Below are 24,986 nucleotides of genomic sequence, written 5' to 3' on the forward strand. Positions count from 1 at the left end.
TACTTTTGAGAGGCAGCTGTTACCTTAGTGATTCTCAGGTGGGGTATGAGAAGAACTGCAATATTTTTATGGGGGGTACTAATGTTATTGTAATTTCTTTTCTGTACCTCATCAGGTGCTTGGGAAAGGTGGCTAGTTGTTTGCAGGCTGGTGCTCAAGGTGACACCTACCTTTCCCTGGCAGAACACAAATCCTCAAGAGCCAGGTGGCGGACAGCCTCATGGGGCAGTTATATGCGCATGAGAGATAAGGGATCCTTTCTGCCTTCACCTGCTCTTTAGGTGTCTAGGGTGGTTTGAATAGGTGCTGCTGGTTTTTTGACCTGGCCCTGTGGAGAAGTCTGGGAGGAGTAGGAAACTCATGTGAAGTGGAGAGGCTTGGCTGGACTTTGTCATCGTCAGGAAGACAGGCATGGCTGGTGGGTCTATCTTTGAGCTAATAGAAGGTGCCTGGGCTGTAGCACTTGGAGAAATCATATTTAAGGATTCATAATATTATTTAATTCATAGCAAAAGAGTATTTATGTCTTTGGTTTAACTTCCTGGTTTCTAACTTTTAAATCACTTTTAGAGAGGCATTATGTATCAAAGTAAGAAAGATTCCCTACATGTGAAATTGTTATTAATGTTGTAAATTGTGCTGTTTTCTTTTTTAGCATTAGGCAAAATGTTTCTTTTTCTATGCATTATGTGTTTATCATGCACACTTTTCAAGGTTTCTTGGATTATAAAACCTTAGTTGATGTAATATAAATAGAAAATTAGATACAGTGTGTGCCTGGTTCATGTTACCACAGAAGCAGTTGGGTTACTACTCAGCTTAGTGAATGTGAACTTAAGTTGTTTTGTTGGAATGGTGCTGGTGTAACTTTTGTTATCTGAATGTTTCCCTTTATTTATTTACTTATTTGGCTGTGCCTGTGGCATGTGGAATTTCCAGAGTCAGGGATAGAACCTGAGCCACAGAAGTGACCCGAACCATAGCAGTGACAACACTGGCTCCTTTTTCTTTCTTTCTTTCTTTCTTTTTTTTTTTTTTTTTAAGTTTTATTGAAGTATAGTTGATTTACAATGTTGTGATAATTTCTGTTGTACGGCAAAGTGACATAGCCGTACCTGTACACACATCCCTTCTCTTTCAGATTCTTTTCCCACATAGATTATCACAGAATATTGGGTAGAGTTCCCTGTGCTGTACAGCAGGTCCAGTCATTCCATATACCTATATGCATATACCTATATATCTATGTACCTATATTGGCCAGTCATTCCATATAGCTCATTGTGCACATGCCAGTCCCAAAACTCCAGTCCATCCCCCCTTCCCCTTTGGTAACCATAAGTTTTTCAAAGTCTGTGAGTCTGTTTCTGTTCTGCAAATGAATTCATTTGCATCCTTTTTTTTAGATTCCGCATATAAGTGATATCATATGATGTTTGTCTTTCACTGTCTAACTTCACTTAGTATGACATGCTCCAGGTCTATCCATGTTGCTTCAAATGGCATTATTTCATTCTTTTTTTTATGGCAGAGTAATATTCTATCGTATACATGTACTACATTTTCTTTATCCATTCCTCTTTCGTTGGACATTTAGGTTGCTTCCGTGTCTTGGCTACTGTAAATAGTGTTGCAGTGAATGCTGGGTTGTTAACCAGCAAACTCCTGAATATTGCTTTTTAAGTAGTTGACTTTGTGTAGTTGAAGTTATGTAGATAGTTTTAAAAAATTAATTAAAAAATTTGGGTGGACGTTTCCATTGTAGTGTCTGTCTGTAAAAGATCGATTCGGTTAGAATCGTGTCCATAAGAGATCACCAGGTGTAATATACTTTTATGGTCTTATAGATGACTGAATGTTTAGTGCCCTTTTGCTAATCTAGTTACCTAAATCTGTAAATAAGTTAGTAACTCTTCTTGGTGACAAAGCTTGAAGCTATATCACACTTGATTTTACTCCAAAAGAAAGAAACTGGGTTTGCTTTTTTTCACTGACAAATGGTCACTTTTATATAGCCTTGAGGGACCCACAAACTGGGAGTTGGTACTTGGTCATCACTAAACTAAGGCTCCTATAAGGAAGTCATTCCATGATGTGGATTTTAGGCATTTTGGACCTTTTTTTTTTTTTTTTTTTTTTTTTTGGCCATTTCTTGGGCCGCTCCCGCTGCATATGGAGTTTCCCAGGCTTGGGGTCTAATTGGAGCTGTAGCCACCAGCTTACACCAGAGCCATAGCAACGCTGGATCCGAGCCACGTCAGTGACCTACATCACAGCTCAAGGCGATGCCGGATCGTTAACCCACTGAGCAAGGCCAGGGACCAAACCCGCAGCCTCATGGTTCCTAGTTGGATTTGTTAACCACTGCGCCATGACAGGAACTCCCATTTTGGACCTTTATTACAAACTATATTTACATTGAAATGGATAAAGGAGGGAAATGTATTTTATTTTATTTTTTATTTTTGGATTGGATTTAGTTTTATTGGTTGATTTACAAGGTTGTGATAATTTCTGCTGTACAACAAAGTGACTCAGTCATGCATATACACATACCCATTCTCTTTCAGATTCTTTTCCCGTATAGATTATCCCAGAATACTGAGTAGAGTTCTCTGTGCTATACAGCAGGTCCCTGTTGGCCAATTATTCCATATACTTCAGTGTGCATATGCCAATCCCAAACCCCCGAGTCCGTCCTTCCCACCTTGGGGAAATGAATTTTAAATGCTTGTGGTGTTTTCTGAGAAGAGGAGTTTTAAATCTTTGTCTTAATTTGGTAGCTGATTTCAGTGTTGCTTTAGAGTATATTTTAAGTGAGTATAAATGAGAATCATAATATATGTGTGTGATAGCAGAATCATTGATCTTGACAACACATCTTGGCATCTGTTAATTTTTACCAGTTAATTCATTCAGTTCACCAAGTCCACCATCTTGATGATAATAAAGTGGAAAAAAAAAACAAAAACAAAGCAAAACCCTGTATTTTGCCTTTCTATTCATTTGTATCTTTAAAGATAAAAAAAAAAACACAAAATATTTTTGTCAGGTTTGCATTATGAGTGGAAGAAGGAGAGGAAGCAGGTCTTTGAGGATGTTCTTTAGTCTGATTATCTGGATTGCTGCCCACTTCTCCTGGCAGTAAAGAAAGACCACTCCTGAATGCTGTCTTTGATTATCAAATGACATATATTTGCATATACTACCTATATTGAATCATTACCTTCTCGTAAACACTCATTTGCTTTTATCTTTTCTTTCTACAGGCTCTTGAATTAGAATAGTTAGGTACCAGATCCTATCTTAGAATAATTAATATGGCTTTTCCATTGTTTAAGATTTTGTTGAAAGAGTTTTATAACATGTTAACCATGGTATATCAGGAAGACTTTTGGTGGCTCATAAAGACTCATTTCATTACATATATTTCAGTCTGTATGTCTTGTTTTCTATTAGTGTGCCTAGCTTGTTCTTTGACTAATTTCTAGAAATCAAACAAGAGAGTTAAATTTATTGGCAGGAAAGTACACAAATAAACCTTTGGAGAGAAGGTATTTTCGTTCTTCCCTTTTTCTTTTCTTTTCTTTTTTTTGGCTTTTTAGGGCCATACCCATTGCATATACAAGTTCCCAGGTTAGGGGTTGAATTGGAGCTATAGCTGCCTACACCACAGCCACAGCAATGCCAGATCTGAGCCACATCTTCGACTTACGACAAGCTCACATCAATGCTGGATCCTTAAAACCCACTGAGTGAGGCCAGGAATGAATCCTAATGGATGCTAGATGGTTTCGTTTCCGCTGTGCCACGACAGGAACTCCCAAGAAGGTATTTTCTTAATTAAAAGTAGTGGGAGTTCCCTCGTGGCTCAGTGGTTAAGGAATCTGACTAGCATCCATGAGAACACAGATTCAATCTCTGGCCTTGCTGAGTGGGTTAAGGATCCTGAGTTTCGGTGAGCTGTGGTGTAAGTTGCAGATGAGGCTCAGATCCTGTGTTGCTGTGGCTGCGGTGTAGGCCAGCAGCTACAGCTCTGATTCGACCCCCTAGCCTGGGAACCTCCATATGCCGCAGGTGTGGCCCTAAAAGAAAAAAGGTAGTGAAGTCATGTTCTGTGTGAAAATCAATATTCTTAGCCTGTTTCACTTTGTGCTGCTTGGCAATTAGTTATCAAACTTGAACTTATTTATGCTAAAAATGTATAGTAGTTTACAATTTTGATTTATATCCTCTGTAAAAAAATAGGCTATGCTTTAGATTTGCTTTAACTCTGTTCAGTGAAATGAGACGTGATGGAACTTGGCACCTAAATCTTGTGTTCTTAAACTTTAAAGGTGCTGGTCTCTCGTTTCCTTTGAAGAATTTGGGTTTTCTGAGCTAGTTTTATATAATCTGGCCAGTGTTTCAGAGATTCAGAAGTTGCTGACTGTATTTTCTATAAGTCCTCAAAGTCGAAAGTCTGGAGGTCTGTGTTGCCCAGTGTCCTCCCGTGGGAGTCATTCTTTGCCCCGTGGAGCTCACTTCTGGGATCATGCTTGAACCCAACCCTTTGCATCTTGAGATTCAAACAATGACTAATGAGGAGGTTCCCATTGTGGCTCAGCTGTAATGAGCCTGACTAGTATCCATGAGGATGTGGGTTGGATTCCTGGCCTTCCTCAGTGGGTTAAGGATCGGATGTTGATGTGAGCTGTGGTGTAGCTTGCAGATGTGGCTCGGATCCTGTGTGGCTGTGGCTGTGGTGTAGACCGGCAGCTGCAGCTCTGATTCCACCCTTAGCCTGGGAACTTCCATATGCCACACCTGTGGCCCTAAAGAGCCAAAAAACAAAACAAACAAAACAACCAACCAAAAAAAATGCGAAACAAAGAATGACTGACAAAATACTATGTCTGTTTGTGTTTATTTTCCTTTTTTTTTTTTTTTTTTTTTTTGTCTTTTTAGGGCCACACCTGAGGCATATGGAGGTTCCCAGGCTAGGGGTCTAATCCGAGCTGTTGCTGCCAACCTACGCCAGAGCCACAGCAATGCTAGATCCGAGCAGCGTCTGTGACCTACACCACAGCTCACAGCAACGCCGGATCCTTAACCCACTGAATGAGGCCAGGAATTGAACTGACAACCTCATGGTTCTTAGTCAGATTCATTAACCACTATGCCACTACAGGAACTCCTTATTTTCCTTTTGAGGGGTGACCTGCTATATATGCCCAAGCCCTTGAACTGGATTATCTTAATTGACAGAGGTATATATCTTGTCTTTTGGTTTGCTTAATGGAAAATAGAATTAGAAATTTGATTTTTTAAAAAATAGAATCAGAAATTGCTATTGATTTATGCTTTTAAATTGGAGCTTATTACTCATTTGAATGAATCGGATAAAATGTAATGATTTTAGCCTCATTTCTGGCAGTTTCATTTCTTAAATGTCATTCTTGTAGTGTTTTGTCAGCTCTGATGAAGTTCTGATGACATTTTATTTGAAGTGAAATTTTAGTAGATATTGCACTTTTATAGAATTTTAGCTTTTTTTCTACTTGGAGAAAACCTGGAATGCAGGTATAGTGTTAAAAAAAAAAAAAAAAAGCAGTGGTTGCTTTCTGAATATAAGGGCTCCTTGAATTGAAATTAGTAATTGTATTCTTCTTAGACAATATCGCTTGTGGCCTTGAGTAACATTTTGAGAAATGCTAATGCTTGGCTGTACTGCTTCAGATTAGGAGAGTAAACTCTGGTAACTTTGTTTTTATTATTGATAGAATAAAATAGAAGCCAGAGTTGAAATAAGGAATCTGCTTTTCAGCTGACTCATAAAGTCAGTTTTGCTACTTAGTCACATTTGCAGTGTGAAAATAGAATTAAAGCAGTATAGCCTAGTGCCTCAGTTAATCCTGTTTATGAATGTGTCATAAAGAAAAACTAGGAGTTCCCGTCGTGGCGCAATGGTTAACGAATCCGACTAGGAACCATGAGGTTGCGGGTTCGGTCCCTGCCCTTGCTCAGTGGGTTAACGATCTGGCGTTGCCGTGAGCTGTGGTGTAGGTTGCAGACACGGCTCGGATCCCGCGTTGCTGTGGCTCTGGCGTAGGCCGGTGGCTACAGCTCCGATTCGACCCCTAGCCTGGGAACCTCCATATGCCGCGGGAGCGGCCCAAGAAATAGCAACAGCAACAACAACAAAACAACAACAACAAAAAAGACAAAAGACAACAACAAAAAAAAAAGACAAAAAAAAAAAGAAAAACTAAAAAACCTTAGTAGGTTTTAATATGTGTTCTGGCATCTCTTTACAATAGAGTAGATGACTTTGCACTTTGCATTCTTGAAATGTCTGAATTGTATGTGCCCTGTCAATAATTTTGAAATAAAGTAAACCTTTTAAGAGTGCCTGATTTATGGAAGCTTTTATCAGGCTAGAATGGCAGCATGCTATTCCTTTAAAATTTTTATGTATTTTATTACTTAAATTATATTTTGGTTTTCAAAAGGTAAACTTAGGGAATGGGAATATAATTGAGTAAAAGAATATTCCCGGAGCTGGGATAGGATCCCATCAGAGTCAAACAGTTTGGTACCTAAGCATCTAAATAGTTTACCTTTGTCTTTTTTTTTTCTTCCCCCAAGTCACATTTTAAATTTTGACATAGAGATGGTTCTGTTATAATGCCACAAATTCATTACTAAAATATCCTGCATTCTACAGAATCATTAGGTGGAAATAATAGTGCCTAATACCTTTATGTCTTTTAATACTGTCCAGATAATTTAAAATATATCTTTTTTTTTTTTTTTTTTTTTTTTTTTGGCGGCATATGGAGATTCCCAGGCTAGGGGTCAAATCAGAGCTGTAGCCACCGGCCTGTGCCACAGCAACGTGGGATCCGAGCCGTGTCTGCGACCCATACCACAGCTCACAGCAACACCGGATCCTTTACCCACTGAGCAAGGCCAGGGATTGAACCCACAACCTCATAGTTCCTAGTCAGATTCGTTAACCACTGTGCCATGACGGGAACTCCTTAAAATATACCTTTTGAAGAAAATTTAATTGCTGACATTTTTATTTAAATGGAGTGTCTAGTGGATCAGTTTTGCCTTGTGTTATGGTAATTTTAATTATTAGTCTCAAGATAACTGAGCAAGTACAAAAGCTTTAGATGCTTAGCTTTTTAAAGGTAGGGATGATTTTTAAAACAGAAGCCTTGGGATATAAGCTGCCCTTCTCGTTTTCTGCTGTTTTTGACTTAATGTTTTAATAGTTTTTAACTTTTTAAGATAGACTTTCAGTTTTAGATTTATAGAAAAGTTGTGAAGATCGTACAGAGTACCCCACCCAGGTCTAGTTACCCCTGTGTTGCTCTTTCATATTACCGAGGCATGTGTGTCAAAACTAAGAAATCATATAGTAACATATTGACATTGGTATGTTACTATAAACTAAGCTCTAGGCTTTATTCACATTTCATCCGTTTTTCCATGAATGTTGGAAGCTTCCGTGTAGGAGCACATTACTATATGTTTTTATTTTGGCTGATTTGGTTGCATTGTTGTTGCTGCTGTTTTCTTTCTCCCTAGGAATAACATACGTGGAAAGTCTTAAAGTATATACAATACATTGTTTTCTTGGAAAAGGGATATTTATAGTTGAGGTTATTGAGTAAGTGACCTCTGAAAAAAATAATAGGGTGATAATTGAAATTTGGCCAAACCCATTTGGTTTCTAGGCTAAAAAGTTAAACCAAAGTATTTAACTCACAGGGGCTTCCTTGAAAATAGTAGGGAAGAAAGATAGAAATTGAATTTTAATGGTAAATTATCTTGCTAGTTATAAACATAGTGATAATAAATTCCTTAAGATTGTACAGCATAGTGCAGAATTTTTTTTTCTATTTTGGGCCATACCTGTGGCCCTAGCAGATGGAAGTTCTCATTAGGGTAGGGGTCTAATCAGAGCTGCAGCTGCTGGCCTACGCCATAGCCACAGCAGCACAGGATCAGAGCCACATCTGCAACTTACACTATAGTTCATGGCAGCACCGGATCTTTAACCCACTGAGTGAGGCCAGGGATGGAGCCCTTATGCATACTAGTCTGGTTTGTAACCACCTGAGCCACAATAGGAACTCCAAGATACTTCAGAATTTGTTATCAACTCATGGGGACACCTGGATTTTTGTGTGGTATGTAAGTCAGAAGCTATAACCAGCTGTTTATTGATTTGGTAACCCTGGTGGTGCATTTAGACCTTTGACCTTAAGTAATGCCAGTACCTGGATGTCATGTTGGTACTAAGAGTCGGGTAGTATGGCACTTAGCGCCAGCTCACTGGCTTGATGACTCTGGGCAAGTGTTTAGCTGGTCTTTTATACCTCTGTTTCCTTTGCCCACTTTCTTAAGTGCCCTGGAAGGCCTTTTTGCTTTCAATCTTTCTCTCCTTTCCTTTCCTTTCCTTCCTTCCTTAAATCAAGACTATTTTTTGGGGAGTTCCCATCATGGCTTAGTGGTTGTGAACCCAGCTAGTATCGATGAGGACTCAGGTTCTATCCCTGGCCTCGCTCAGTGGGTTAAGAATCTGGTGTTGTCGTGAGCTGTGGTGTAGGTCACATACATGGCTCAAATCCTACAATGCTGTGGCTGTGGTATAGGCTGGCAGCAACAGCTCTGATTTGACCCCTAGCCTGGGATCTTCCTTCCATATGCTGCAGGTGTGGCCCTAAAAAGACCAAAAAAAAAAAAAAAAAAAAAAGTTTTTTTAAGAGCAGCTTTAAAAGTCACAGCAAAAATTGAAGGGAAGGTATGAAGATTTCTCATATCTCCTTGCCCCACTCATGAACAGATTCCCCCATTGTTACTATCCGCCACCAGAGTGGGTGTTTGTTACAGTTGATGAACCTACCTCTGCTGGCACATCATTATTACCCACAGTCCACATTTTACATTAGGGTTCACTTTTAGTGTTTGTGGATTTGGACATATGAATAATAATGTATCCATCATTGTGGTATCATATAGAGGGTTTTCACTGCCCTGAAACTTCTCTGTGCTCCACTTGTTCATTCCTCCCCTGCCTTCCCCTCTCCTGCCCTCCTGCCCCTGCAAGTACTGATTTTTTTTTTTTTTTTACTGTCTCCATAGTTTTACCTTTTCAAAAATCATACAGTTTGTGCCCTTTTCAGATTGGCCTCTTTCACTTAGTGATATACATTTAAGTTTCCTTCATTTCTTTTTTTGGCTCCATAGTTCATTTCTTTTTAGAGCTGAATAATACTTCATGATCTGGATGTATCAGTTTGTTTATCCACTTACCTTGATGAGCAGTTGTTAGTGACTAGAGCTAATAACTTCTTAAATGGTTTCTGATTTTTCCAGATACGCCTTTGTACTTAAAAAAAGAAAAAAAATCTTAGTAGCAAGTAGCTGAATTTATACCACTGGGCCATTTTCTCCTCACTTCTACCTTCCTTATCCCTGATACTTGTTCTATAATGTGCTACTTCACATTCTGATATATTTCATATTTATTATAATACAATCCTTGCCTTGAGATGCTAAGACCCACTTTATATGAATAAAAAACTCGAGCTGCACAGAGTGGTCAAAAGCACAGAGATCATAGAGTTAAAGTCCTTCTAGTTTTGGATCTGGAGCCCATGAGAGTTTCTTTTGGTTTTGTCCCTTAACAGCATGTATTTAGCTTTGTGTGTGAAGTAGGTGCTTAGGAAATACCTATTACATTGTGAGAAATACCACAGGTTTCCACCTTGGATCAGTTTTAAAATTTGTTTCTGAATCAAAACAATATGGAAGTCACACAGGAGACAGGCAGATCTTACTTAGATGATGAGGACTTGAGTTCTTTTATGTGGAGATGCCATTTGCCTTTTCATGTACACTGTTCATTTTTCCATGTATAAAAATGTATTTGTGTTCTGAAATGATCTGTAAATTCTCAAACTTTAGTTTATTAAAAGCTATTTTCAGATGAGTTCTTTTTTAAGATTGTTTGATTGCTAGTTTTAAAGATCAAAGGAAATTATTGAGTTCCTGCTGTGGTACAGCAGGAACAGTGGCATCTCTGTATGCCACTAGATCACTGGGCCACCAGTTTGACCCCTGGCCTGGCACAGTGGGTTAAAGCTGCAACATTGCCAGAGCTGCGGCTTGGATCTGATCCCTGGCCCCAGAACTCCAGATGCTGCAGGGCAGCCAAAAAAGAGAGAGAAAAAAGGAAATTATTAAGATATGAGATTGGGGAGTTCCCTTGTGGTGGAGCATTGTCACTGAAGTGGCTTGGTTCGCTGCTGTGGTGCAGGGTTCAGTCCCTGGCTTGGCTTGGAAACTTTCATTTGCTGTGGGTGCAGCCAACAATAAAAAAATGGAGATCAGGGGAAGAAACAGATAACTTAAAACTTAATCAAATCATGTAGCTTATTAGTACTCTAGTTTGTACTTTGTAAAGTGTCTCGTGTTCCCTCCTTGCAAATTGTGATACTAACAGTGATTTATTTATTTATTGTTATTATTATTACTTTTTGCTTTTTAGGGCTGCACCTGTAACATATGGAAGTTCCCAGACTAGGGATTGAATCGGAGCTGTAGTTGGCGGCTTATGCCACAGTCACAGCTACTCGGAATCTGAACTGTGTCTGTGACCTACACCACAGCTCACTGCAATGCCAGATCCTTAACCCACTGATTGAGGCCAGGGATCAAACCCAGTCCTTATTGAATACTGGTCAGGCTCATTACTGAGCCACAGTGGAAACTTCCTAAAGGTGATATTTATTAGCTTAATATTTGGTGCTGTGAACTTGTTGGTCTGCTGAGGATTTCATGGAGGACCTTTATTTTGTGTTTATTTTTACTTTTTACTCATACTTTGTAAGGAAAGATTTTATTTAAGAAATGCTTTAACAGCTCACACTTGCTATAAAAATTATTATGGCCTATTTTTAGCTACTCAGAATAATGGGAGAATTAAAAAATTTTTTTGGCCATACCTGGCAGGTGGAAGTTCCTAGGGGAGGAATTGAATCCACACCGCAGTTGCATCCTATGCTGCACTTGTAGTAATATCAGATCCTTAACCCGCTGTGCCACATAGGAACTTCCTAACTTTTTTAATTAAAGAGTTTTTTTGTTGTTGTTGCTGTTGTTAAAAAGTTTTTTTAAATTGAAGTATAGTTGATTTCAATGTCGTGTTAGTTTCTGCTGTACAGCAAAGTGATTCAGTTTTTTATATATTTGTATACATATATTCTTTTCCATTATGATTTATTATAGAATATTGAAATAGTTTCCTGTTCTATAGAGTAAGATTTGTTGTTTACCTATTGTATATGTATATATATGTACACACACACACATTAGACCTGCTAATCCCAAGCCCCTAATTTATCTCCTCCCTCTCCCTTTCCCCTTTGGTAACCATAAATTTGTTTTCTTTGTATGTGAGTCTGTTTCCCTTTTGCAGATTTGTTTGTTAATACTCTTTTTTAGATTCCCACATATAAGTGATATAAGGCTTGTCTGACATTTCACTTAGTATGATAATCTCTAAGTCCATCCATGTTGCTGCAAATGGCATTATTTTGTTCTTTTTTATGGCTGAGTAATATTCCATTGTGTGTATGTACCACGTCTTCTTTATCCATTCATCTGCCAGTGTACATTTAGGTTGCTTTGATGTCTTTGTAGTAACCAAATATTTATTATTTTAAAGATGCAAAACTTGAGCTTTGGTGATCTGTTTTACAGATGCAAAACTTGAGCTTTAGTGATTTCTTTGTCTGACTTCACTTAATATGATAATCTCTAGGTCCATCCATGTTGCTGCAAATGGCATTCTTTCTTTTTTTGTGGCTGAGTAGTATTCCATTGTGTGTATGTACCACATCTTTATCCATTCACTTGCTGATGGACATTTAGGTCACTTTGATTTCTTTGTCATAACCAAATATTTTAAAATATTATTTTATAGATGCAAAACTTGAGTTTTAGTGATTTAAACTGTATATATACATACCTGAGTGTACTTTTTTCTTTCTGTGTGCACAGAAAGAAAGCTGTGTGCACCCACAAGCTCTTAGGGGAGAACAGATTTTTGCTTTTTAGTTTGTCCATTGGTTCTTCATTTGAACCCTCTAACACAGAGGTTCCTGACTCTTCCCTGCAGGCCCCTGGGCATCCCCAGAATACTTAAAGGGAGGCTGTAAGTCAAAACTTGTTTCATAGTTAATGTTAATTACTTTTTTGGGGCCTTTTTTTCCCTTTGTTATTGATATTTGTACTGATGATGTAAAACCAAAACTGACAATGGATAAAACTCTCAATGCCTTAGCACACCAAAACCGTATTAGTAGTGATCATATGCTTTGCCACCACACATCCAGAGTTTTTTTAAAAGGCAGTCTCCCTTGAACATGCTCTTGGTAAGGAGTAAAGACAATAAATTCTGACCCTCAAGTACCTGTCTTTTTACTCTTCTGTATGTTGAAACGAGGAGCATCTTTCCAGCATGCTAAGAGTATGGTAGTGGCATCTTAGAAGAAGCACTTAAGTGATTTGCCAACCACACTAGCTGTGTCTTTTATGGAATTCCATTTATACTTCAGAGTAGGACTGACTGACAAAGTATGGTTATTCAGAGTTGGATCTTTGGCAGACATTTTCCCAGAAAGGAGCAAAGTGAGCCCATCACTTCAAGGAAAACTGATAATATATGTTGCCAGTGATAAAATACAGGCTTTAAAGTGAAAATCAGAATTTGGGAAAACTTGTGTCTGCCGCCACATGCTTGACAGTTGTCTAGTACTTAGACATTTCTGGTAAGATTGGTGGTGCTATTAACATGATTTTTCAATATTGTATGATAAATTATGTCAACATTTGGATGATCTGTGTAAGTCAGTGAACCAGTATTTTCTAAATGGCCAATGCATGGGAAAATCACGCTTGGGTAAAAGATGCATTTTCTTTTTTTTTTTTCTTTTTTTTTGTCTTTTGTTTTTTTTTAGGGCCACACCCGTGTCATACGGAGGTTCCCAGGCTAGGGGTCCAATCGGAGCTACAGCTGCTAGCCTATACCACAGCCACAGCAACGTGGGATCAGCCTTGTCTGCGACCTATACTACAGCTCATGGCAGTGCCAGATCCTTAACCCACTGAGCAAGGCCAGGGGTCGAACCCACAGCCTCATGGTTACTAGTTGGGTTTCTTAACCACTGAGCCACTACGGGAACTCCAGTAGACCAGTGGTTTTTAATGTAACGATATGAAAATTTCATTGGTACTGTTTGATTCCACATTGCAGTTGGTCTTTAGGAATCTACCACTTCTCAAGTTTTGAATGTCAAGTGAAGAATGTCCAGAATTACCTGAAAAGTCTTATTAAACCATTCTCTTCTAACTACATTCGAAATATATTGTGACAGATTGAACACAGAAGCAAATTTGAGAATCCAGCTCACTTCTATAAAGCCAGAAATTAAAGAGTGTTGCTAAAGAATTTTTTGTAATTTATTTTTCATAAAAATATGTTAACATGCATAAGATTTATTAGTACTTTTATTTTTTTATTTTGTCTTTTTTTTTTTTTTTTTTGCCTTTTGAAGGAACCTGTAACCTCATGGTTCCTAGTTGGATTCGTTAACCACTGCGCCACGACAGGAACTCCCTTATTAGTACTTTTATTTATTTTTATTTATTTATTTATTTATTTTTAATATTTTTTTTTAATTTTCCCACTGCCTTATTAGTACTTTTAAATGAATGTTTTATTTATTTTTATGGTTGCACCCACGGCATATGGAAGTTCCCAGGACAGGGATTGAAACTTAGCTGCAGGAGTTCCTGTTGTGGCTCAGTGGGTTATGAACCCGCTTAGTATCCATAAGGATGCAGGTTTGATCCCTGGCCTCACTAAGTGGGTTAAGGATCTGGCGTTTGCTGTGAGCTGTGGTGTAAGTTGCAGATGCAGCTTGGGTTCTTAGTGGCTGTGGCTGTTGTGTAGGCTGGCAGCTACAGCTCTGCTTTAGCCTCTAGCCTGGGAACTTCCATATGCTGCACATTCAGCCATTAAAAAAAAAAAAGAAACCTATGCCACAGCTGCAGCAATGCCAGATCCTTTCATCTGCTGCGCCGGGCCAGGTCTGAACCCACACCTTTGCAGCGACTCAAGCCACTGTAGTCATATTCTTAACCTGCTGCACCACAGCAGGATCTCCTAAATTTTTAAAATGGTAAATATTAATATTTATCCACATAAAAGAAGTTCTGTAGGGTCATCAATTTTTTAAGTGAAAAGAATGCTAAGACCAAAAAGTTTGAGAACCACTAACAAATGTGTGTCAGAGAAGTTGTAATGTTGTTATAACGTGTAGGATGTGCTTTATTTGATCCTAGCATAGTGTTGGCATAGTAGTAGATCCTTTAATAAAATATTTGAATCAGATTGAATTGAATTATACAGTAAAGCCTGTACATACACTAAGAAGGCAAATTGGTGTTGTTGAAGATGGCAAGTGTTTCTATGTTAGTAAAGAATGTCTGGTTTACACCGTGTTTCATAGATTCTAAGACGTTTTTCACTTAACATCTTTGAAACTGAGATGTCAGAAATGGTGGTGAGTCAGTTTGATTGTCAGACTTTTCTTTCTTGGTGTGTCCTATATGTGATGGAAAAAAGATGTGGAGGAGTTCCCGTCGTGGCGCAGTGGTTAACGAATCCGACTAGGAACCATGAGGTTGCGGGTTCGGTCCCTGCCCTTGCTCAGTGGGTTAACGATCTGGCGTTGCCGTGAGCTGTGGTGTAGGTTGCAGACGCGGCTCGGATCCTGCGTTGCTGTGGCTCTGGCGTAGGCCGGTGGCTACAGCTCCGATTCAACCCCTAGCCTGGGAACCTCCATATGCGGCGGGAGCGGCCCAAGAAATAGCAACAATAACAACAACAAAGACAAAAGACAAAAAAAAAAAAAAAAAAAGATGTGGAGACGAGGAAACACATTGGATAGCAGTTTACTTCTTGGGCTATAGGATATGCTGCATTAAATGTTTTTATTAGGCACCAAGTTGACTGGGCAGTTGACAATGAGCCCATTGTTAGAATATTCCATTCACAAAGCAGTTATCTTTATTTTAGGCTGATAGACTAGACTTGAATGCTGGAATTCAGGCTTTTAAAATAAAATATAAAACATGATATACATTTTATTTTTTTGCATGCAAGTTTTTCTATTTATATTGTTGATGGGGACATAATGGTGTGTCTTGAGTTATCCTCATTTCTGTTGTAAAGCAGGCTTTGAGAGGTTTTACTATGTAGCTATTAGAAAATTAATGAACAGTAGCAGAATTAAAATTTTTGAAAAGTTTTTTGTGTTTGTGTGTGTGTCTTTCAGGGCCACACTGGCGGCATGTGGAGGTTCCAGGCTAGGGGTCAAATCAGAGCTGTAGCCGACGGCCTACACCACAGCCACAGCAATGCAGGATCTGAGCTGTGTCTGTGACCTACACCACAGCTCACAACAATGCCGGATCCTTAACCCACTGAGCGAGGCCAGGGATCGAACCCGCATCCTCATGGATGCTAGTCGGGTTCGTTAACCACTGAGCCACGACGGGTACTCCAGAAAAGTTTTAATTAAACAAATTTGGGGGAGTTCCCTAGTGGCTCAGTGGATTAAAGATCTGGCATTATCACTGCTGTGGCTCTGGTTATATCTGTGACACAGGTTTGATCCCTGGCCTGGGAACTTTTGCATACCTCAGAAGTTGCCAAAATTTTTTTAAGAATCTATTAATATTTCACTGAAGCTTGAAGAATTTACACGTTTACTTTTGGCATCTGTTATTCTGAATCTGAGCACTGTTAATACTTATTCTACAAGGTTTTATGAGGACTTGGGAGATAACAGGTGCTCATTTCTCTCTGTTCTCTTGAGTAGGTCTACTAAAAGTAAGTTACGGTGTTCTATTATTAACCTTGTGTCTCTGTTTTATTCTATATAAAAATGAATAGGACCATAATATGAAGATATAAAGATACTCTACAAATAAATAACATGGGCACCCCTAAAAAATAAGTTTAAAAAGAGGGTAGGAGTTGGAGTTCCCATCGTGGCTCAGTGGTTAACGAATCGGACTAAGAACCATGAGGTTGCAGGTTTGATCCCTGGCCTTGCTCAGTGAGCTGTGGTGTAGGTAACAGACTCGGCTCTGATCCCGCATTGCTGTGGCTGTGGCGTAGGCCGGCGGCTACAGCTCTGATTCAACCCCTAGCCTGGGAACCTCCATATGCCGCGGGAGTGGCCCAAGAAAGACAAAAAAAAAAAAAAAAGGGTAGGAGCTTGGAAAAATAAGAAGTTGAGTCTGTTAGAGAAAGCCTCTGTAGGAAGCTGAATGTCAAAAGGGTAACTGTAGGGATGGGAGGTGGTTGGTGGCTTAGGTTGATGAAAGGATCAGAGGTTGTAATTAGTCATTGTTAAGTATATGTGTACTAGAGTGCAGTGTGTGTGACCAAAATTATGTGGGTTCTGGAAGGTGAATAGGCTTAGCTTTTTGCTTTTTATTATCTAGTGAACACTCTGAAACACCTAGGGCCACATCTCATATTTGTTGTAGGTATGATCTCTCATCTTTAATCTACCAAAGGAGGACTCTTGCTAAAGAATTTATTCACATAGGTTGTTGAAATCTGATCATGGGTTGGCAGAGTTTTAACGGTGTTAGTAATAGGGAATGCATGGATTTTATGTCATGTTATATGAGAATGATTAAGATAATATTTTGAAATGCATGTACTTTTTCAGATATGTACTACCTCTGTAAAGAAAAATATAGTGGAATGACCATAGGCTTTAGTGACATATTTGGATTTGCATCTGTGTTTGGTTTCCTCAAGCAGAAAATGAAGAAAATACCATATTAATCGATTGCTTGAAGGATTATTTGAAATAATATATGTGAATGCATTTACTGTGTATTTGCTTAGTGACTAACTCAGGAATTGGAGTTGGCTGCTAGTAACAGATATGAAATAATGTAGCTGTAACATGATGTAGTAAGTAGGCAGATAAGGGCAAGGCTAATATTGTTAAGGACCCAGATTTCTTGTTTTTTTCCATTCAGCCATTTTTAATGTGTGGTTTACTTCCTAAAGGGATTGCTCCTACCATCACATGAATGTTTCATGCAAGAGGACGAAGGATGGAGTGAGTAAGGCAAAGGGATAAGAACTGGCTAAGACACCACCCCTACTCCTAACTTAGACAAAATATGTATATATATATATATATATATATTTTTTTTTTGCTATTTCTTTGGGCCGCTCCTGTGGCATATGGAGGTTCCCAGGCTAGGGGGTCGAATTGGAGCTGGAGCCACCAGCCTACACCAGAGCCACAGCAACGCTGGATCGTTAACCCACTGAGCAAGGGCAGGGATCGAACCCGCAACCTCATGGTTCCTAGTCGGATTCGTTAACCACTGCTCCACGACGGGAACTCCTACTCCTAACTTATAAAGAGCTTTCCTGAGTGACCCTCCCTACAAATTATACTTATATCCTGGGCAAGAAATGCCAGCTCACCAACTTTAGCTGCAAGAGAGCCTTGGAAACATCACTTTTTAAAAAATCTTTTTAGGGCTGCACCCGTGACATATGGAGGTTCCCAGGCTAGGGGTTGAATCGGAGCCAAACTTTGACCAACTCTGTGAATGAACCAGTTGTTACCATTTAACAAGGCAAGATGTTATGGTCCTTCACTGGTAATGGGGAGCAGCCAAGTTAAGAATGCCTTCTGATTTTGCCCTTTGTGGTGAGCATATCTGTTCACTGTTTCAGAATAGGAAAGCTTGTGAGCTTGTGGTTCTTTCATGTCATGTTTCAGTTTAGTTTTTCATGTAGAGTATTTTTTGAGAGGCAGGATGGTAGAGTAGATGGGAGAAGGTCCATGTTAGAATTCTTTGAAACAATTAATGTAGTTTCAAGCCAGTAAATTTCTCTTTCATCTTCGTTCCTTAATCTTTGGTGTTAGGAACAACATTTGAGAATGCTTCCATGTTTTAGAACCAAACCTGTGTATTTTCAGTCACCTTAGATATTTATAATTGATGATTGGGATATTTTTGTTGATAGATATGAACAAGGTATTAAATTATAAATCCTTTTACCAAAATTTGACTTATTAGTTGGAAATGAGATTGAGAAAATTGGTTATCAGAAATACTGTGTAACTTCTAATCACATGAAAAAGATCTTTGCTTGTCCAGGATACTTTAAATTATGATTAATAATACTGTAGAACCAATTCTAGGTTGGCAGTAATATTTACTGGTTAAAATGTACTGGTAGGCCTTTAATTTGGCCACATTGTAGATCTTTTTCTTTCAGCTGTCACATTTTATGAGTAAAATTACAAAAGCAGGTAGAACTACATTTTATTCTGAAAGTTAGTTGATATGGGTAATTCAGACAGAATTGCATGATGTTGGCAGTATTTTTTTTGCAACAACAGATAGTGACAGGAAAATTTTCTTTACAGTTTACTGTGAAAAATCTCAGATACATAAGAGTGGGAAGAATATAAATGAATACCTCTATACCTTTCCACTATGTAGACCCAATAATAAATATTTTGCCATATTTTCTTTACTATATGTATATTTTAGTTGAGCTATTTGTAAGTTGCAAAGATAATGGCACTTCAGCCTAAGTATTTCAACATGCATCTTCAGAGTTAGGACTTTGCCTATATAATCCTAAGTACCATTGTCATAGCAAAGAATATTAATAATTTCAGAGTTTTTGTTGTGGCACGGCAGGTGAAGAACCTGACTAGTACCCATGAGGATATGGGTTTGATCCCTGCCCTCACTCACTGGGTTAAGGATCTGGTGTTGCCTTAAGCTGCGGCGTAGGTTGCAGACATGGCTAGCATCTGGCATTGAAGTAGCTATAGTTTACATCAGCAGCTGCAGCTCCGATTTGACCCCTAGCCTGGGAACTTCCATATGCTAAAGGTGCAGCCCTAAAAAAAAGAATATTAATAATAGTTGCATTTATATCATGTAATTTCCATAGAGGAAATATTGAAGTAAGACTATCCATTTTCAGAGTAAGAAAGTATATATTCTTTTTTTTTTTTTTTTTTTTTTTTTTTTTGTCTTTTTGTCTTTTCTAGGGCTGCTTCCCACAGCATATGGAGGTTCCCAGGCTTAGGCTAGGGTCCAGTCGGAGCTGTAGCGGCCGGCCTACACCAGAGCCACAGCAACTCAGGATGCGAGCCGCATCTGTGACCTACACCACAGCTCACGGCAACGCCGGATCCCTAACCCACTGAGCAAGACCAGAGATCGAACCTGCAACCTTAAGAAAGCATATATTCTTACTCTATAAAACAATTTAACACAGTATTACAAAGACGAAGTGCCAGAAGATTGCTTTAAGACCAATGTTAGGAGTTCCCGTCGTGGCTCAGCAGTTAATGAACCTGACTGGCATCCATGAGGATGCAGGTTCTATCCCTGGCCTCGCTCAATGGGTTAAGGATCCAGCGTTGCTGTGAGCTGTGGTTTAGGTTGCAGACAGTTCGGATCTGGCGTTGCTATGGCTTTGACGTAGGCTGGTGGCTACAGCTCTGATTGGACCCCTAGCCTGAGAACTTCCCATATGCCGTGGGTGTGGCCTAAAAAGACAAATAATAATAAAACCAATGCTAGCCAAGGGGAAAATTGTGGGTTTTTGTTTTTTTGGGGGGGTTTTTTGGTCTTTTTAGGGCCACACCTGTGCCATATGGAAGTTCCCAGGCTAGGAGTCAAATTGGAGCTACAGCTGCCAGCCTGCACCACAACCACAGCAACGTGGGATCTGAGCTGCATCTGCAACCTACACCAGAGCTCACAGCAATGCCAGATCCTTAACCCACTGAGCAAGGCCAGGGATCGAACTCATGTCCTCATGGATACTAGTTGGGTTCATTACCACTGAGCCATGACAGAAACTCCTGGGGGGGGTGGTGGATATTTTCCACACATTCTAATAATGTATAAACTCAGATTTTAGAGTTTTTTGCCACACCCAGGGCATGTAGAGGTTCCCCGGCCGGGGGTTAAACCCAAGCCATAGTAGTAATCAGAGCCACAGCAGTGGCAATGCCAGATCCTTAACCTGCTGAGCCACCAGGGAACTCCATAAACTCAGCTTTTAAATTAGAGTTTAAGTTAGCTGTCATGGCTGCACATGTTTTAAAAATTTAGCAATCTGTGTAGGATGTTCTTGAGGTGTATGTGTATTCATTGAATTGATTTTTTTAAAGCAAAATGACCAAATGGAACCTAGATTAGCATTCATTGTTTGTGTATTTATTTTTTACTGCAGCAGTAGGATACATTTTAGTAAGATTTCAGCTGTGTCTAATTTAGGAATAAATTCTTTGGACTGAGAGTTGAGCAGAAGGAACTCTTTTGATTTCAATCTATTATAAAATCTTTTTAAAGTAGATTAATCCATTTTGCTGCCCTCAGAAAATGTGTAGTGTTAAGAACAGTTGGATCCTCAAGATTAAAGACCAGCAGCAGTGATGTAGTCATCCTAAGAGAAAAATAGTAGTGTCTGCCACAGGGGCCATTGCACCAATTTAGTGAGACATTGTACCTAGGGCTTAACACTGTTTCTGATATATAAGCATTCAAAAGTTAACTTTTTAAAAAAATTGTGGACTAGGTATTGATTTGGAGCTGTAGATACTAGGACGTTTTCAAAATTGCTTTTTTTCTTTTGATATATTCTAGTTTTTTTGCTCATTTAAGAATGTTTTTAAAATGATGAAATATTTTGAGTACCATAACAAATATGAAGAATAAGATAATGATATAAAAGATCATTATCCAGTTTTGTTAGATCTTAATATTTTGCCTTATTTGCTTCAAAAATTTTATTTTTAAAAAAAGGGAGTTTCTCTGTGGCTCAGTAGCTTAAGAACCCAGCATTGTTACTGCTGTGGCTTGGATTGCTGCTATGGCATGGGTTTGATCCCTTGCCTGGGAACTTCCACATGCTGTGGGCTCGGCCAAAAAGGGGGAAAAAGAAAGACTTGTTATTGAATCCCCCTGTTAAATCCTCCCAGATTCTATTTCCTTCCCTCTCTTCAACTTTCATGAATTATCCAGTCATTTTCTAAAACTTTCTTCTATATATACATATCCATAAATATGTGGCATTGTTTTTGCATGCTTAAATGATATCATGCATTGTGTAGTTCAGTATTACTTTTGAGATTTGATACTGATAGAAATAGATCTACTTCATTTGTAACTCATTTTAAAGTCATTTATAAAAGGTACATGGGTATAGCACAGGGAAATCTGCCTAATATTCTGTAATACCCTATATGGGAAAAGAATCTGAAAGAGAATGAATATATGTATAACTGATTCACTATGCTGTATACCTGAAACTAACACAACACTGCAAATCAACAACACCATATTTTACTTTGCATTTTGTTAATGAACATTTAGGTTATTTTCCAGTTTTTCACCATTATATATAGTGCTGTAAAGAAAATCTGTGGGAGTTCCCGTCATGGCTCAGTGATAATGAACCTGGTAGTATCCACGAGGTTGAGGGTTCAATCCCTGGCATCGCTCAGTGGGTTAAGGATGCAGCGTTGCCGTGAGCTGTGGTGTAGGTCACAGATGTAGCTTGGATCCGGCGTTGCTGTGGTTGTGGTGTAGGCCAGCAGCTGTAGCTCCAATTTGACCCCTAGCCTGAGAACTTCCATATGCCCTAAAAGGCCAAAAACAAAAATAAAAACAAAAACCCAAAAAAAAAACCCCAGAAAAACCCAAAACTGTGAATGTCTTTTTTAAAAAAATTATTGGATTGTTGTTTCTTTGCAGTGTTGTGTTAGTTTCAGGTATATAGCATAGTGAATCAGTTATACATATATTCATTCTCTTTCAGATTCTTTTCCCATATAGGGTATTACAGAATATTAAGTAGATTTCCCTGTTGTAGAGTAGGTCCTTATAATCTATTTTATATATAGTGTGTGTATGTTAATCCCAACCTGCTACATTTGTTTGTTTTTTGTTTTTTGTTGGCTTTTTAAGGCCACACCTGCGACATATGGAAGTTCCAGGGCTAGGGGTCGTGTCGGAACTGCAAATGCCAGCCACAGCCACAGCAACATGGGATCTGTGCCATGTTTGTGACCTATACCACAGCTCGTGGTAATGCTGGATCCTTAACCCAATGAGTGAGGTCAGAGATTGTACCCGGGTGCTCATGGATTCTAGTTAGGTTTGTTACCCCCGAGCCACAACGTGAACTCCCCAACCTGCTAGTTTATCCCTCCTCCTGCCCCCCACATTTCCTCTTTGGTAACCATAAGTTTGATTTTGAAATCAGTGAGTCTGTTTCTGTTTTGTAAATAAGTTCTTTTGTATCATTTCTAAAATTAGATTCCACATATAAGTAATATGGTATTTGTCTTTGATTTACTTCAGTTAGTATGATAATCTGTAAGTCCACCCATGTTGCTGCAAATGACATTATTTCATTTTTTTTTTCTTTGGCTGAGTAATATTTCATTGTATATGTGTTCCATATCTTTATCCATTCCTCTGTTGGTGGACATTTAGGCTGCTTCCATGTCTTGGCTATTATAAATAGTGCTGCAGTGAACATTAGAGTGTGTGTATCTTTTCAAATTATGGTAGGATTGATGGATTATATGAATGTCTTTTTGAGCGCATATGTATTTCTCTAGGGCAGTGTTTTTCAGGCTTTTGGTTCACGGAACATAATAACAGTGAGACTCAGCGTATGTATGTAGAGTAGAAACTTTTGATGAAAGTATTTACTCTGAAAAGATGTTTGCCCGTATATACCCTTGAGATAATCTGTCTTCCTATCCCCTCATTTAGAAAAATGCTAATCAAGACCTATATTTGACAAATAATGGCGCAGTGTATATAAACTGAAGGAGAATTACTAATGTTAATGGTGTACATCTTCAGCTCTGCTAGAGATGAAAACATTACTCTTTGAAGTGGTTGTACCAAACTTTACATTTCAGCGGCATCCGAGACTTCCTGTTGATTCACATCCACACCAACACTTGTCTAACTTTCTAATGCTGGCCAGTCTGATGGATGAGAGGTGGTATCCTAGTGTTTTCTCAGTCTATTTTCTAATCAGATATTTTGAGTGCTTCCCTGTTAGACCCTTTGCAAAGGAATAAAGATGCTACTAAGAGAAGTCAGACATTGCTTCTGTATTTCCAGGAGAGAGAGATGAACTTTGTCAACCCATGAGTGGCAGAGGGACACAGAGGAAGGAGCAATGTGCAGCCCACTTGGAAACTGCTGTTGTGAGAGATGAAGCTTGCCCTTGGTCTTGAAAGATGAGTAGGTGTTTTCAGACAGCGCATAAGAGTTGAAGGATATTCCAGGTGGAGAGGAGGGACCTTGGCAAAGGCACAGAGATGTAAAACCACATCATTCAAAGAACTTACTGAGTGTTAATGGCTGTGTGTAGAGTCCCAGGATTGGGAGGCCAGGGGAGAGGCAGAGGAGAATGTGCAGACGGGTGGGTAGGCCGAAGGAGTTGAGTACTGCAGATACCCACAGTCATTGGTGAAAGTTTTAAGCAGGTTATCAACAGACTTTTAAGTGTAGAAATGAATTTTGATATTTTAAAGGTTAATCTAGTTTTTATTCTCAGTTTCAAACTCATTAGCTTGGCTTTTATTATTGCCCTTTTGAAACATAATAGAAATTGATGTTTTTCCTTTGAACTGGAGGTGGTCATCTGCTTTCCAAAATAGAAACGATTGTAGCCTAGTATGTGAGGCATTTGTTTTCATCCATGTTCCTTGGTTTTAAGTGGTACAGTGGTAGTTTTCACAGCATTTTCTTTTTATAATCAGGTATAAGGTTGTATAGTTTTGGTAATTTTAAGAATTTGTGGTTTTGGACAGTGTCTTTTGTGAGGACATTTTCAGGGTTTTTTGTTTGTTTGTTTGTTTTTGTCTTTTTGCCATTTCTGGGGCTGCTTCTGCGGCATATGGAGGTTCCCAGGCTAGGGGTCTAATCGGAGCTGTAGCCGCCGGTCTACGCCACAGCCACAGCAACGCGGGATCTGAGCTGTGTCTGTGACCTACACCACAGCTCACGGCAACGCCAGATCCTTAACCCAATGAGCAAGGCCAGGGGTCGAACCCGCAACCTCATGGTTCCTAGTCAGATTCGTTAACCACTGAGCCATGATGGGAACTCCGATATTTTCAGTTTTGATCTCTTGCTACATCATAGCAAATGTGAATATAGTTGAAAGGACTTTCTTTAGAATGCTTGAGGGCTTGTATGTGTGTGTTTGTCTTTTTGGAGTCCTTGCTGCTTTTGGCATTCCTCAGCTACCGGCAGTCTTTTTTTTTTTTTTGGCCACACCTGCAGCATGTAGAAGTTCCCAGATGAGGAATCAAACCCATGATGCCACAACATTGACAATGCCAGATCCTAAACCCACTGTGCCACCAGGAAACTCCTGGCAGTCCTTTTTAATAGGAGTGTTTGTTTTGCTTTAAGGCATGAAAGTTGAGGCCTGCTAGCACCGTTTAGATAGAAGCAGTTTTTAGAGACCAGGTTGGAGAGAGTTGTATTTTGAAATCCTCAGTGCCTTAAAAGAAGGAGTGTTAAGTAGCTAGCACAGAGCAGTTAACACTAGTAATAAATCTCATACTTGTGTTCGTTTTAAGGAGAGTGTTCAGAGGTATGTTCATTGGGATGTTGGAGCAACGCTGAGTCCTGCCGAGATGTTATTTATTTTTTGTCTTTTTAGGGCCGCACTCGTGGCATATGGAGGTTCCCAGGCTAAGAGTCAAATAGGAGCTATAGCTGCCAGCCTACGCTACAGCAACGCCAGATCCCAGCCGAGTCTGCGACCTATACCACAGCTCATGGTAACACTATACACTTAA

At 39.2% G+C, this 24,986-nt stretch overlaps 1 protein-coding gene and 2 long non-coding RNA genes across 15 annotated transcripts in view; all 3 read left to right on the plus strand.

Annotated features, from left to right (window-relative positions):
* Nucleotides 1-24,986, plus strand: part of UBE2H (ubiquitin conjugating enzyme E2 H) — a 113,307-nt gene that overhangs the window by 9,918 nt on the left and 78,403 nt on the right. The gene's annotated exons all lie outside the window — the stretch shown is intronic.
* LOC146394949 (uncharacterized) lies at nt 298-5,279 on the plus strand. The gene is made up of 2 exons (XR_014833902.1): nt 298-4,588; nt 4,971-5,279. It is a non-coding gene; the product is annotated as an uncharacterized LOC146394949 (long non-coding RNA).
* Nucleotides 13,680-16,060, plus strand: LOC146394950 (uncharacterized). Its single transcript, XR_014833903.1, has 2 exons — nt 13,680-14,691; nt 14,986-16,060. It is a non-coding gene; the product is annotated as an uncharacterized LOC146394950 (long non-coding RNA).

This window comes from Sus scrofa, chromosome 18, assembly GCF_054392235.1.
Source record: "Sus scrofa isolate SSC_HxYL_T2T_F1_AM1 chromosome 18, Sscrofa_HxYL_maternal_Yorkshire_Landrace_v2.0, whole genome shotgun sequence".
In the NCBI taxonomy this organism is placed as follows: Eukaryota; Metazoa; Chordata; class Mammalia; order Artiodactyla; family Suidae; genus Sus; species Sus scrofa.